This window comes from Anopheles coluzzii, chromosome 3 (assembly GCF_943734685.1).
Source record: "Anopheles coluzzii chromosome 3, AcolN3, whole genome shotgun sequence".
NCBI lineage: Eukaryota > Metazoa > Arthropoda > Insecta > Diptera > Culicidae > Anopheles > Anopheles coluzzii.
This window is the reverse complement of record NC_064671.1, coordinates 24,595,751-24,612,131: the sequence shown is the minus strand read 5'-3', so window position 1 is coordinate 24,612,131 and position 16,381 is coordinate 24,595,751. Positions and strand designations below refer to the sequence as shown.

At 44.9% G+C, this 16,381-nt stretch overlaps 1 protein-coding gene across 2 annotated transcripts in view; it reads right to left on the bottom strand.

Moving 5' to 3' along the window:
* LOC120954910 (cyclic nucleotide-gated cation channel subunit A) overlaps positions 1-16,381 on the bottom strand; it is a 100,733-nt gene that overhangs the window by 29,509 nt on the left and 54,843 nt on the right. Inside the window, exon 1 of one of the 2 annotated variants that reach the window (XM_040375228.2) lies at positions 1,654-2,023. The exons of the other annotated variant lie outside the window; for it this stretch is intronic. The gene's annotated coding sequence lies outside the window, so the exon portion shown is untranslated. Of the gene's footprint in view, positions 1-1,653; positions 2,024-16,381 lie in introns of those variants that run through there. 2 annotated transcript variants of the gene reach the window in all.

Below are 16,381 nucleotides of genomic sequence, written 5' to 3'. Positions count from 1 at the left end.
TTAAAAGTTCTACGCCGTCACTTGCTGCACAAGATGCAGCGCAAAACTTAACCCTTTTGCTCCGATTTTGCTTAATTTACCGGAACGCTTATCGCAGTTCGTAATGTACGAACCCACAGCAGCAGTAGTCTTACTTTGTTTGGCCCGGTGCTAGCCGAAATGGCGCCTGCAAAGTTGAACGATTCCGAGCGATCCCCTGCGTTCTTAAGCCAGAGCCTAGCCAGTTTCCCCCTTATCCCAGATTGGCCAGTGATAGAATTCATTAGCAACAAATCATCCGAGGCAACTGTCCGAAGCGACTGTAGACTGTGTCCGTACACTTCTATTTCCCTTTTTTCACGTGACAGTAACGGCAGAGACGGGCAGAACGATAGCACACTCAGACACACAGAAAAAAAAGAACACGAGACGGGAAACCTAGAGATAAGTTTTCATTTCTGCCAGGGAGAAAAACTGTCATGGAGGATCATAAATTTTAATTGTTTCCGGGAAGAAGGCGACAAAAAAAACGAACTCCCCCCGAAAGGCTTGTCCTGCTGTGCCGTTTGCCACTGTCAACCAATGGACCAATGGAGCCCGAAGATTGCACGGTAGCATAAATTGTGTTTCTTTCGACGGGCTGGGAAGGGACGGCGTTTGTACCTGGGCCGATAGACCCCGCCTGTCCGCGCGCAATGATTCCAGCTAAAGCTAGCCCGCGCTGGAAACAATTATTAATGAAACATTGTTCCCCATTTCGTGGCTGGAAGGAGGCAGGCATTAAGCAAAATACAGCGAAACACAGTGCGCAGTGTGTCGGACAACGACTTGAGCAATCGTATTCATCCCCTGCACACAACTAGCACGCCCGCGCTTGCCTGGGTGGGGAAGTTGCTCTGGTAAATGATTTTTCTACGTCGCCACGTCATTTCACTGGTTTGATCTTTTTTTTTGAGTGTGTGAAAAAAAGGAACTAGCTTAAAACGGATTGCAATTCACATTCGTACGGACGGCTGGCAGAAATGTTTCAATTTTCATCTACAGAACGTGGGAAAAGCATGAGCAAAAAAGCGTTGCAACGCGCCCGTAAATCACTATCACTTAGACAGCTCTTGGATGTCAACCGAGCTTAAAAGGCGACCAGCAAGCAACAATGTGACACTTTTTGAACACGAAGCCCCAGGAACACTTTAGGCGTGTGTGGATGAAGTTCATCCCCTTTTTGTTGTATCTTTTTTGCCTACGGAGGACCTGCGATTGAAACACTTGCTTGCAATTTCACACTTTACGCAAGACAATGTAGAAAGGGGATGAAAAAGCACAGCACATATTTGCTAATGCTTGCAAACTTTCGAGCACTTAGTGTACGCAACATACACGATAAACCATAAATCACTGAGCTGGAAGGACATTTTAGGACACTTTTAGGCATCTTTTGTTGGCACTTTTGTTTTTCATATCGGTCACATGTTTTGTTGTAGCAGTTGATTGTACTTTCTTCTATTAATGCTTCTCATTTAATCACACTTCATCACACAAGCCACGACAAGCAACACACTTCAATGCGAGTTTGCTTTAAAGTTGCCTACCAACTATCGATCAATTTAGAAATTAATTACACAATCGCACACTTGAAACTACACCCTCCCGCAATAGCGAGTTTAAAGGACGAACCGTCAACTTGACTTTAAACAATTAAATTCACCCCGCGCATCGTACGCGCCAGGACGCCAGAGCACGCAAACACTTTGACCGTAATGACCAGGGGGTTGCTGCTTTTTTTGTTGTATTTCTGCTTGCCGTAGTCACCACGGTTTTACGCGTGCCTGCCGTGTATAGAGCGAACGCGTCAGCTACGCTAGAACCGTACCGCACCGCGGTGGGCGCGCAGGTGATCCATTCAAGTGCACGCCGAAAGTGAAACTAATGAATTGCATTCCCCGCAGGCGTCGGAGCGCAATCGTCACCGCGCGACAGACGCAATCGAATCGCCAATCGCGCGCGCCCAGGTCCGGAGGTCCGCGGGCAGTGTTTAAGCAAATAATCTTCCTCCCCCACCTGCCAACCCCACCCCAATCGGTGGTTTTATCGTTGTTTTGGATCGTCGTTGCTGTCGCTTCTTGCCGAGTCGTAGTTTCGGTAGCGCCGAGCGTCTTCAACGTGTCGCGGTATTAGTAACGGCCAACCACCTGCGCCTCCTTGTTCGGTTGGTAGTGGGTGGGTGGACGAATCGACCTGCTTCCTGCCGATGATGCCCTTGAGCGGGAGAGAGGGGGGCGATGTTGGCGACGGACACAGGATGGATCCGATCGTTAAGTGCGTTATTATTCGCGCATTCGAACAGGTGCCTTGAGCTGGTGTTGGTGGAGCAGAAGTTCAATCGAAAAGACTTTATCGAAAAGGGGACCGACTGTTCTGTCTCTCTTTCTCTCTCTTTCTTTTTCTGGAACCCTTACCCTTCGACCAATTATTAACCACCACTATCATCATTATAGGAATGGTCCGAAGGCGTAGTAGATGGAGCCAAAACATATTTACGACAAAATTCAACAATCAACAATCCAGAGGAGAAAGGAGCAACAGGGAAGGGAAAAGTGGTCAGAAACGATCGCGTTTTTCCTATTACTACCCACCAGCAGGTCAATTGCGGTGCCTGCGTTCCGTTTTGACATAATACGGCGCAAATAATTGAATGTCAGTGGAGGCGCGTGACTTTCGGAAGCCGCGTTGGTCGCGTTGGCCTTCCTTTCGGACAAAACTTTTGGGCGCGCAAAGGACTATTGTGTATGTGTTCTTTGGCCTATCGTTGAATACAGAGAGGAGAAAGTAGTCGTAGTAGCAAAAGCAGTCGATTCGCGTGTTTAAGGTGTATTTGTGGTGGTTTTAATTGTCGACCCTGCCCTACCGGGTGGTTAGAATTAAAGATGAGACAGCACGAGAATGGTCGTGTCAGCAGCAGCAGCAGCAGCACCAGCAGAAGCGCTTTCAATGTTTGACAAATAATTGCCACCCCACCCCTCCAATGATGGTTCGGAATGGTAAGATGTAATAAAACTTAACGTCCAATCAGCTCGAACGAACAGGCGAACAGACGGACAGACGCGCGATGCAAGTTGCTTCATGTTGTTCAGCTCGGGGTTAACCGGTGTGTGTGTGTGTGTGTGTGGGCTGGTAGCGTGCGTAAGAGGAGAGAGATAGTGCGTGCAGGTACTTGTGCAGAGTGCAGTTGCAGCACGGTGCAGCACGGTGCAAATTGGCGGATAATTAATTTATGGACTCCAATTAATAGCCGTACTGCGTAGACCGTGCTGCCTTATCGCCAATTGCCTGTTTTGACACATAACCGTGACAGCTGTGCGGTGTCGATTGGGGCTTGTGTCAAAACAAGTGTTAATTTGTCATGTTGTGTGTTGATTGCGGCGCCCTTCTTTGCATTCCTTGCAGCGCTACATTCGCTGTAGGCAGGAAGGAACATTAAAAAGAATCTGCGCACTTAATGGTTTCATTTTTTGCTTTTTTTTCAAATTCATTTATAAATTTGTACATTATAGAAAAGATAAAAAAAAAACATAAATAAAACACACGCACACACCCACCGCAGCAGTAAGCTGCGATTAATAATCATCATCAAAGCAGTTTAATGACACGCCAACGCCAACCACCACGCCAAGTGAGACCACAAAGAAAGTCCACAAAGAACGGCGTAAAACAACGGCGAAAGGTAGCGAATCAAAATGGTCAAAAGCGGGTGCCACACCCGTCACACCACAATGCAGGGGCACAAACACAAACACACACCGGAGACTGCCCACCAAAAACGGTGGGAGTAATTAAAAGTGAATGACTTCAACGACGGCAATAGAACGAGGCCACCGAGACCGAGGGTTTGGCATTGTGTCTCACTCTCGCCCACACCCAGCCGGGTCCTGGTAGCTTTTAAGTGGGTTCAACCGTTCTTCCCCAACACTCCTGATTGCTCCTAGCAGACGATCTCACCACAAGGGTCTGCTATCGCCATAGTAACGGCCACCCACCCCCCGAGGGCGTTTGACGTGATGAGCCTGATTGTGTGCTTTTTGGTGCGTTGTTATTAAGCCAGTGAAATACAAAACCATCTAACCCATGGTGGCGCCATCCGACCGGAGCCGGGACCAAATGCCCAAAAAAAAAGATGGACCGGAAGTTAATTATCTGCCACCGTGATGGGGAGGGGGATGGGATGATTTTTGTTTTGTTTTGCTGCCCCTGCGTCCCTGTAGACGGGAAGAGATGAAAAGCCTCTGTGAATAAGGTTCAATTACCGCATTCTCGACACGATTCAAGGATCGCCAGGGGAAATGGTGTTTCCCTCGCTGGACACGCTGCTGAGCTGCTTTATTTTTGCACACACCCGCGGCACGCCTTGCTACCGTTTGGTCAATGTTTACCTTTTTTCACGGTCCGGGACCTTCGAGCGGTGTGCTCGTTGTCGTGCCCGGTTCGTCGTCCGTGAATGCAATGGTGATGGCAATCGGTCTATAAATTCATCAACCCACTAACCCGGCCCCGGGATCGATTCGTGTTGTGGTGTCATGTAAAGCCGAGGGAAACACATTTATTCACCCTGTCGCTCAGTTGCACATCACGCACAGCTCGAACAAGCTTGACCTCCAGATGTAAGGCGGGCAGCAGCAAGGGGTAGTCGCGCATCCTAGGCCAAGAAGTCGCCCCAGTGACGGTACTTATGCTTGCCGCACTGAAGCTATGGCATTGATCGTGGGGACGTTAAATGCACGATTGCATTGACGGCGGTCAGTGTTACGCCGAGCGGGGAGGGACGCCGTAAAAACTGGACGGCAAATTACTGCACTTTGAATGCAGCGCACAAACACACTGCCCGATGGTTCGGATGGCGTGCGGCCAGTTAGTTGCACTGTCGGATCGAACCATGCGTTTTTTCCTGCCAACAGCCAACAGCGGGCAAATTGTTGCTTTATGGATATTTGCATTGGAATTTATGTTAACACGACAGGGCACACCGAAGCATATTTCCGTAAAAGGAAGCAAAAACAAAAACACGAAACAAAACTGTCTCAAACACTGTAGTAATGAGCATCCGGTGTGCTCAAGGACCCGGCACCGTACGATGGATGATTGTGTGCAAATTTGCGACGATAAATTTCGGTTCAATTTGCCATAAAAATTTACTGCCGTCATTGATTGGCGGCGTACCGAATCAAAATGTCAGTGTTGAATACTATGTGTTGAGATGGTTGAGATGGTTGAGATGAGATGATACAAATCATGTCGAGGTTACAAGTGACATCGTTACATCGGCTAGCCAAATGCATCGTTAAATAGTTTGCTGTGGATGTTTGAAGTATTTCCTTTAGTTAACCAAAAAAGCCTAACAGTGTACGAAACGTTGTTATTCTTGGATTGCGGTTAATTGAGTTCCAAATTAATAGAAATAGATAATATATTGCTTTAAAGATGTACTGAAAATACTTCAAAAACAAAAAGTATTGCTAAACAAATGCGATACAGTCGTTGCCACTATAGTTTGTCTCTAAGGCATCCATTGTAGACAGTGCGTATCAATTTTAGGATCTAAGGCATCAACTTTCGACTGTAAGGCAATTACAAAATTTAACGACATATAATTTAATTTACGTATTTGTTATGTTTATGTATAGTGTTATGATCACCATTAAAGTCAACCATTAATCCTTCTTAAGGTCGCTTTAGTCCTTGCGTGAAAGTGAAATTTTGGGCTATTCTGATATATTCTGATTTGTTAGGCAGTGTGTTAGATCGTCGCCAGGAAGTCTGTGATCTAGGTATTATACTAGATTCTAGTTTAAATTTCCGTTTACATATTGACAACACTGTTAACAAGGCATACAAGATGCTAGGTTTTATCTTTCGAGAATTCCGTGAATGTAATGATGTCTTATGTCTTAAGTCGTTGTTTGCTGGTCTTGTGCGCTCGTGCGTGGAGTATTGCTCAATTCTTTGGTTCCCGAATTGCACTACGATGATTAACAGAATAGAGCCAATACGATGAGAGTTTCTAAGACTTGCTTTAAAATTCGACCAATTCAGAGGACTTACAACCATGGCAAATTATCGCTCGCGTTGCCTTCTGCTTGGCCTACAGACGCTCGAACACCGTTTAAAGGTTAACCAATGTGTATTTGTAGCCAAAATATTAAAAAAAACGAATTAGACGTCCCTTATTTACTAGAGAAGATCAATATCTATGCGCCATCGAGACTCTCGTAATTTACTTGTCGGCGAGAACAGGTGTACCTTATATGGATACAACGAACCGTTACTAGCTATGACAAGGCAATTCAATACATGGTCCCATCACTTTGATTTTAATTGAACGACCAACGCATTTAAAGAAAACATTTCATTAATCTTCAATTTTGGCGACACATCAAGGAAGATGTTAGGGGAATAATTTAGGATTTAGGTGTAAGATAGGTTTTAAGTATTTTTCACAGCCTCAAGAGTGCAAGACACATTTGTTGGTAAATAAATAAATAAATGAATAAATATATTTCATTAAATATTTATCTTCTTCTTCTTTGGCACAACAACCGTTCTCGGTCAAGGCCTGCCTGTACCCATTAGTGAAGTGAGCTTAGCTTTCAGTGACTTATTGTTACCATAGCAGGATAGTCAGTCCTACGTATGGGGGCACAATCTATGCGAGACTTGGACCCATGACGGGCATGTTGTTACGTCGTACGAGATGACGACTGTACCACCAGACCGGTCTAAATTTTTAAAATATTTATCAGACAATAGCTTATTATAGACCAAAGGAAAGGATATTCAATGTCCCAACTATTAAGACTGTAACACATATTGAAATAATTAATTTAATACATTTCCTTGGGATTCCCCGCTGAGCATTATCTTTTCACCGTGAATCACAAGGAAATGCATTTAATTTCTTACTTCAATATGTTTCGCTGTCAAAATAGTTGGGAAATTATATCAGAATAACCCAAAATTTCACGCACAATTCCACTGGAGCTGTAACGCGGGCTTTAGAGGCAAAAATGGATGCACATTGTGAAAAACACGTTATAAAAGTTTACAAAAGTAAGTTATAAATGTTTTACAAACTAAACACAATTTAAAAGAATATGTTTTTAAGTTAAAAATAATGTAACTAATAGTTCCTCAAAACCCACATACAAAAAGCCGTCCGTCTTAACAACGAACGCCAATTAATACACCCACCATCACACTGAGACTCATCTTTCCGTAGCCCTTTTTCCGTGTAGGAAATTTGGTTTTGCTTAAAGTCTGATTTACTGCACCGAGCACAGGCGCAAAGAATCAGTGGCTTTTGGCATTCGGGGGGTTGAGATGGGTATCGTAAAGCACGGCGTAAAGCAGGGGCGTTACATCGAAACGAGTTGAGCAAAGATCGTAGACAAAAAAATGACCCCCTCCGCCGTAAGGAGACGCTCTCGTCCGGAAAAATCCTATTACGCGTGAAGCTGAAAAATGTGCTCATCGATTATTATGGAAATAATGTGCCCGTCCCCGTCGCACGTGCTGCTCCTCCGCAAGGGTGTTCCTACTGTATGCAAATAAAGCCGTTGCCTTGACACTGGCATTCGTACGTGTGCAGCAGACTGGGATTGAGCTCGTTTGTGTGTGTGTGTTATACGGCTGTGTGCATGTGTATTTGTGTGTGTGTGGGTAGATGTGTGATGTCTCCGCTTACATCAACGTCCGAAGGATGTAAAAACAACGCAACCGCACCCAAGGGAAACGGACCAGAAATGACAAAACCCCGAGGCGGAGCATTCATCCAGTCCCCTTTCGCTCCACAATTCAGCAAGCTTCCTTGAGTGCGTCCTGCGTGGGAGAGTGTTGTGACGTGAAACGGCAGGCCAGGATAACAAAACATCCTGGCCGTCCCGTTTGACTCCGCAGCCGTCCCGGTTTCACGCAAAAGCGCTTTGCTGAAACGCAACGCTTTATGCGCCACCCGGCACCACTTCACCAAACGCTCACCACACAACCCAGCTTCCGTCCGGCTATAAATTCATTTTCCGCGCTGTAGCGGTTTTCCAGCGAAGCGCTTCACTTTCGCAGCGAGGTGATATGCAATGGTTAGTGGCGTTTTTTTATTTGCAGGCGAGCATTAGGTGCAAAAACACGGCAGTCGCGACCCACTTGGTGGAAGAAGGAGGGGGAGGGCGCCAAGAGAGTGAGAGAAAATAAAAAGAACAATGATTGAAATTGAAAAATAGCCCCCATTTTGTTACGGCGAAGAGAACGCAAATGGTTCACCAGAATCAGCTAAAACCACGAGATAAATTGGTATGAAAGGGTTGGATGATGAAAGGCGCCGCTTGTTTGTTTGTTACTTCTAAAAACTAAACAAACAATATCAATTTAATTCCCAATTTAACAGAGCTACGGATAGGACATTCGTTTTACATACAATAATATGCAAAATTCATTCCTCATTTTTTACGCAATTTCTGTACGAAGCTGCAACTGCTCCGAGCCAGCCAAGGTGAAAGAAATAACTGTGTGCCAGCTGTTCCAAATCAGCTCTCATATGTGGCGCTGCTACCGAGGTTTCCCTGTTCTACTACCGACCATATGCAGTGAACACTCCCCTCAGCTGCGGATAACGAGAGCAATTCTCGTGACACCATTTGAATAAATGTGACCCTTGAATCCAGGGTTTACGCGGCTGCTCCAGATGGGGTTTTCGCGCCGCTCCAGGCACAGACTGTGTTTTGCACACGTACTCCACGGTAACGGCTCTTCGGGCGAAGGTAAAAGTTCTAATAGAAAGGAGCAAAGTTTTTAAAATTCCGAAAACAATCGTCACGGGAACGGAGGCGAGGGGGGGGCTGATTTACGGGGAAGCACGGTAAAAAGCAAATGCTAGTGGGAAGGACGGATTGGAAAAAAACAGCGCTTCAATTACACGGGGGGCCTTCCCGTGGCACCCAAGTACGCGGAACGGTATTGCCGACAATCGAAAAAGTTTCCGGTGAGGTTTGTTAGGGATTCTTTCATACATCAGAGGCGCATGTTTGGTTTCATTAATTAAATCCAGGCACAGCAAGTTCTACGAGCGTGAAATCTTCGAAATTTAACGACCTCTACACATTGGTTTTGCCGTAGAGTTTTGTGAAGCCAAAATATGTTTGCAAATAAAATTAAATTCCAACTTTGACACGGTAGACATGACTTTGATTCTGTAGGAGAGAGATTTGCCGTAAAAAAAGCTCCAAAGCTCAAATTACAACCCAAAAATTAAGCATAATTGAAGCCAACAGCAAATCTTCCCATTCTTCGGTGGAATAGATTCTCATTGCTCAGGCTATATGAAAACTTATGTGGGTCAAGCTTGCCAACAATCCGCCGGAAGCTAATGGATACTACGAGCTCCGTAATAACCGTTTGCTACACAACCTCGGCTTAAAAACGATCATAATTTTTGCTCCCTTACCGCCCCTTCAGCCACTTGCGTACATCGCGGTTTGGCACCGTTCGGGCTTTGGCACCGCAAACTCCGACAGCAATTGTAGATCATACCCCTTCCTCACCAGAGGCGTACTAACCCACCTCAGAGGTTTGGAAGGTTTTTTTTAAACCTCGTTTGACCCCAGTTCGACCCCCCCAGAACTAGCAATGTGGACACCGGATGGTCTACCGAACCCTTTCACAAACGGGAGCGCGATGGTACGCAAACCGGATCAAGCGTAGCGCGGTTAGTGGCACGAGACGAGACGACAGACGCGCGCGGTTGACATCTTTACTGCTGGTAAACAGAGAACTTTGCGTGAATTGATCTTATGAGGGCCGTGTGCAGCAGGAAAGGAGATCACCCCAAAAAGCTTCCCCCTCCCCCCAATTTCAGGGAACGCAGACAAAGACATGATGAAGATTTTTAGAATAGAAATGTTACGTACGACACTAACTGGCATGGAATGGATGACAGCTTTTAGACAGTGGCTTTTTTTCCCCCCCAAGACTGTTTTCAGACGCTTTCAAACTTTTCGCCCGACTAAAACGTCTCGCTATAAAGGAAAGGAATTTTTAAGGAGAAACCATTGTGGGATGCCCGTCAGCGGGAGAGAGAGAGAGAGAGAGAGTTTGAGGCGGTTAAATTGGAAATGATTTACGAGTACCGTGGTCGTGGAATGGCTACTGCTACTGTGGTGTGTTTGTTCCCTCTTGTTCCTTTAGATAGCCGAGTCCGAGGTCTGCAGTAGGGCACAGGAAAAAGAACGAAATGGATGGATAATATTTTATGCTTGCTTTCTTTGCAACATATTTCACCCCTTGCCTTGCTGCTCTCCAGTGCAGGTTTCTTGCAATTTCAAACCTTTCCATTTATCGGTGTGGCGGCGGTGTCCGTTTTTGGACACGGCTCATCGCGCAGTATGTGTCCGGTCCAACCTAAATCCGTCGACCAGTTCGAAGCAGTACGATGGACATACAAACGGACAATGGACAGGGAGGAAACCTCTTCATCCGGCACGTTTTGGTCAGCAAGAATTTTGGACACAGAAAGGCTTAGCCCCGCACGATTGGATGGACGGTTGAAAGTGTGCGCGCGCGCGAAGGAATTTTTTCGTCTCGAATTTCTCCACCGACACCCTGCTGGGACACGGAAATCGGTGGGACAATGCTTCCTTGCTGTGTTCCACTTTGTCGAGAGTCTATCAAACAAAAGATCAGTTCCGGGCCGCAGGGAATGATAATAATGTAAGCGCTATGGAATGCAGTGTCAGTGTCGGTGGAAATGGAGCTGAAAACAAAAACGCGTTATTTGATGGGGGAAAAGCTTAAAGCTGACTAACGACTTTTTAACGAAAATGCCATCAGCATTAGGAAGAGCAAAGCACAGCTTGAATGAAAACTTAAACACGTTCGAGTATGAAACGTTTTGTGTAAATAACGATTAAACGACATCTCTGCAGGAATTGGGAAGAAACAATCCCGAAAGCAAATGAAAACGCCGAACGTCCGAGCGCTCGACCCTGTCCACTGCTGCGGCTACAGTTCCGGGCAGCCGTTCGGGAGCCCACAGCCCAGCGCCCACACAGCTCTCGAGTCGACGAAAATTCATCATCAGCAAAGCCGCAGTCACATCAAGCCGTTGTCAATCAATTTCGGACCGAGTAGTGTGTGGGGTGGGCTTGGGCGACCCAAGCCACCCGTTCGTCTCGCCAAAGCGGCCGTGCGCGCCAGCCCGCCCGCCCGCGCGATCCCATGCGAGCGAAACCGAGAGCGCCGTGCTGGCGCCCGAAAAATCAATGTCCCGGGCTCCGAAAAAAGAGCGGTGTGTCCGCCTGGGCGCCGGGCACATTTCGGAGGTTGAGTTTATTTACCGCAAATGATCACAATCGGAAAAGCACACAGCATACACAACCATTGCTTACCATTGCAAACAGAAATCGCTGTTAGATCAGATCCGATTCCGATTCCGTCTGGGGAGGGGAGGATTGATTTGCAGTGGACGCGTTTCTTTTTTAGCTTTCTTTCAGTTCTCCTTCCGGGAAACAGTCCCCACTCACGGCCAAGCGGAGGCTGTGGTGTGTATTTGCCTGCAGCCGCTTAAGGACACACAATTAACGCTCGAGGACGTATCGGGGAATCGATTCGGTCGGTCGGTGAATGTTTAGCGTTTTTCCAAGAAACATGCCAAACGGCTGTGTCGTGTCCGCTGCGAATGCCCACCAAAGTGGAAATAGCACAATTCATCGACAAGTTGATTCTCGATCGAATTTCTCGTCCGTTCGTTCGACGTTCGGTTCCGTGGGTAAATATTCTGGAGCGAAGATCTGGAGCGAAGAGTGCAGTCTTTGGCTGGTTGTAGAAGTGCTGTTTGCGATGGAATTATCCTTATGCTTCTTTTTACCTCCCCGTTAAATGAAGCACCCCTGACCTACCCCAGACCTGCAGGCAAAGGGCAACGGGCCAGCTCGGGGCAGGGAGGTGAAAGTTCACTGCCCTCCTCCCGAGCGTTGGACTGAAGGAATGTGCAAAATCGAACGCAAACAAACGGGAAAACATTAATCTTCATCAGAACGGATCAACTACACACTCGCCTTCAAAACGGGAGCCTTCGCTCGCTTCGTTTCATCGTTTAGGGTTCGAGGATAGGGGAAAAGGTGGTGGCTTGAGGGCAGGCCGAGATACCGGGGAAGTATGAGCCCTCCTGATAGTGACTGTGATGGTTCAATGGCAGCTGTGAATGAGTGGAAGTCACGCTTCCGGCACACCGGAACCAACATCCGGTGGCTTCTTATCGACTTTACAGACTTGAAAACGTTCTTGGCCAATCTCGCGCTGCTTGCCGAATGTGTATGTGTGTGAAATTATCTCTATATTCACCGTAGCGTAAGGCGAGAGTGGATTTTTGGTGAACATTTGGAGCGAGTGCTGCACTTGCTGCACGAAAAGTGATAACTCATTGGCTGACGAATGGTGCCGAGATGATGGCTGTGAAGTGTGAATGGAACAATCGATTACTATTTATCATCATCCTCATCCTGCTGCTGCAGATATTGAATGTTTGTTTTCGCGCTTACTTTTGACAGCTTTGATGTGTAAGTGACTCAATTTGAGGGCGGTAGCAGGTCGGTTCGTTGGACAGGTTGATTGAGTGTTTTAGAAACTAGAAACGAATTCCAAAGGCTAAGCATTACGAATTTGATCTATTTCATCATTTATATAATACTAAGAAAATAAACATCGAGACATTTCTTCCTTAAATTATGCACTCATACCGCTAACCGAAATTAGCATTCACATCCTCTAAAACCTAATGTCATCTCATTCTCTAAAATCAACATTTGAATAGAGTTTTAATAGAGACGACAATTTACGACGCTCTTCACTCATTAGAAAAGTATACAAACATCCTGCGCAAAGGACATCATTAGCAGTGGGAATATATCAGTCAACAAGCACGTACATTCGCAGCTGCTGTAATGAGTTCCATAGAAATGAAATAACCATCAAGGCCCAGGTACCGCTCTACCGCAGCTCGCACCGTTGCGGATAGGTGTCTAGCGATGCTAGCGTGCTGCTCACCATAAATATGCTTCCCAACCAGGTTGAATTCCGTGAATGGGCCCACATCCATAAGCTTCTTAACGCTAGAAGTCACACGGCGTGTTTGTACGTGTGTGTTGTATGCGAGTGTGTGTGCTGAAGTTGCATCGCAGTGAGGACGCACAGAGCGACGACTACAATTTCCTGCAGACTTGGCCCGGTTCACTTGACGTGTTACCTACGGGGAACGGAAGCGCAATTTATCGTTCAAAGAAGCTTTGCGTCTCATCCCGAGCGTAAGACCGGGGATGAGTTTAGATCGTGCGGCCTGGAGGCTCCTATCTGAAAGGGTGTGTGAATATTATGGGCTTAAAATTATAGCTGCTTTGTGTTAGGCCCCTCCATGCGGGTAGAATGTTTTTGTGAGCGGGGTATACGTTTCTGGATGTCAGTTGGCATGCTAATTGTTCTTTGAGAGCAAAGCAGAACGTTGCATCAACCAACCGTAGACGCAAAAAGATAAATTTCAACTGAACTTGTTAAATAAAGCGTTTGTAATGGGTGATTCGGTTTATAAAATAATTACCTCTTCATTGACAATTTCACAAATGAAACGAATGTTAACATATAACTCATACAGTTTTCTCAGCTGCTTCTGAATCACTCCTGTGTTTTTTTTTCGTATGTGTTCTTTCGACAATGTATGTGAATGAAAGCATCATACGATAAGAGCTATGTTTAAGTGTGTTTGAACCATGCGGTTAGATTGTTTGTCGGAACGCCTCATCAAATTGACGAATGAAGCTATTGATCTATCTATCATTCATTTGAAATTGCTTCACACACCGTACAATTTGTTGTACAGTTTGTAAGGAAGCACCTAAAACGTATCGGAAACAACGGTACAACAGCATGATTGCTATCATCAGCAGCATGCATAACGAAAGCTTAATTACTGACGTTACGATTTGCGTCGAATGAAAGGCAATCAATCTACCGCCCTCATTTCAGGCTTCAATGATTTGCCGTGTTTTACTCAAAATTTAAGCATTTGATTACTTGCCATTATGAGTTTCTACAAATCATCATTTGTGCTATCAATCACATTCGTTCGTGCAGTTATTTTGGTACTTTGCAAACTGTTATTTTGGTAATAGTTTTGAAATTGTAACACTCATTGAATATGTGCAATAGAAATATTTGTTTATTTAAAAGAACGCACAATAGGTTTTCTATTTATGATTTAAATTCATTTCCGAACAAACCAAACTTTGCTTCAATAAACAACATGAAACTTTAAGCAAACAATACGCGTCAAATATTGTACATCGCTGCGCAGTGCTTTAGGTCCAAGCGAACAGGATACGTTCACTTTTACTTTTCCATTACATTGCACGTTAATGGATCGTGTTGCAATAAACACTGTTGGTTTGAAAACATATTGTTTTGCAGGTGCAAACAATGTGTATATGTACCAACCTAAGCGACTCTGTTCTCTTTTTGTTTACAAGAACTTCTCGTTTTGGTTAAAATGAAATTTGATATTCAATTTACAAGAAAAGTCAAGTATTGTTTACTTCCTCCATTATTGTTCTTCAAATTCTAGCTAAAAAAATATATACCGGATACGTACGCAATCATTGCAACCTATGTTGAGCAAAACGTACCGAAAACAGAACGTCATGTTTTCCCTGAATGCCCCAGTGTTCCGGTCCTGAACTGTAGATAAATGGTTCATTTTAACATGATAGTACCGAGACAATGAACGAACACCAAAAAAAGAATGACAATTTTTTTGCACTGACATCTCTCTGTAATGTGTTGTGTGGACGGTGCCACGAATTGTGATGGGTCATTCATCAAACAGGAATGGTTGAATGTTTGTTCAATGCACTCAATATAAAAACATTGTATTCCATTGTACCTATTGCCATGGTATGGTATGTAATCTGCAAACAAATGAATTTTAATTAACCTTTTTTACAGGAAGTAGTAGCCAAAAAAATCAATCTCTAATTCAACAAACAACCAGCAAACTCCAAAGTCAAATAGCACCACAACTAACGAAGTGAATAGCTCTCCAAAGGCAAACAAGCAAACGCTCCAATTGGTATGCAAAATTCAAACCGGAATGATTTGTGTCCCGGCTATTTGCAAAGTGTATCTTATTCATCAACTGCGTTATTTCATTCACTTTTCTCGCCTAGCAACGGGACCGGGCAAAGGAAAACGCGAACACAGATAAGAGTGTGTCGATCTGTTGTCGGGCATGCGCATTCATGGTGTATTTTCATTAATAAACTGTAGTGTAGTGGAAACAGTGGGAGGAAAAGTATTGAAGAGAGCTTTTTCCACCATCCTTAAGTTTTCCAAAGAATGAAACACACTTGCTAATTTATATACAATTTTGCAATACTGATTCCTCTAACTCGTTAATCACAATTCAAAAACCAAGCGATCTTTAATTCCCTTTAACTAACAAAATAACAAAAAGATAATCGTTAAAACGTGTACGGCGTAACGAACAGTTTTAATATGCAAAATGAATAAACTTTTTACAACGCATTTTCATAGACGCTCTAATCTAATTTTAAAAGTACGCACGAATGGCTCGAAAATCGTTTATCGGTTTTGCCAAATGCATCTGATTTTACGACTGTGTTAAAGGAAATCGTAAAAAAGGGCAACTTTTGCACCGGGTTTATTTGCTCCAGCAGTAAGGGTGCCGGTGTGTGAGTGGGTAAGTGTGTATCGAAACAGTCAAACAAACGCTCTCCATCCCCACAAAAAAAAACCGAGAAGAATGATTGCTCTTAACAGTATGTTACAACAATGTATTGAACCGTGAAGATGAGAGTAAACTGGAATATCGGAAATCAGTGAAACATTAATAACGAAAATTTATGTTCACACCTTCCATCACGCCACCACGGGGTCGCGTCGCTCGGTCGTCGTTCGCCCAACACGCTTGCCCTATGCGGATGGCATGTGGATCAATGGGTCCGGATTGGTTAGGTGTTGTCAAGAAAAAAAAAACAACACGCTCCAACACACTGTAATTCCTTCTCCGTATTTATTTTCCGGTTTATGTCAACACCTGAAACGGGAAGTCCTGTGTTGTAGGAGCGCGAACGGTACCGGGGGAAGGCGGTGTGTGATATGCGAGCGCCCGGGATGAAAAATTGGAGTGGAAAATTATCATAAGCCAATACAAATGATGATTACACATATTTCAAAATGAAGTTTTCACCACCCTCAAACGGATGGTACCGGTGGTACCGGTTGCGCGTAGGAAGGATACGACGCGGCAATGGTGCGGCCGGTAAAGATGAAAATTTACTCTGCCGCTAGAGCGTCGTAA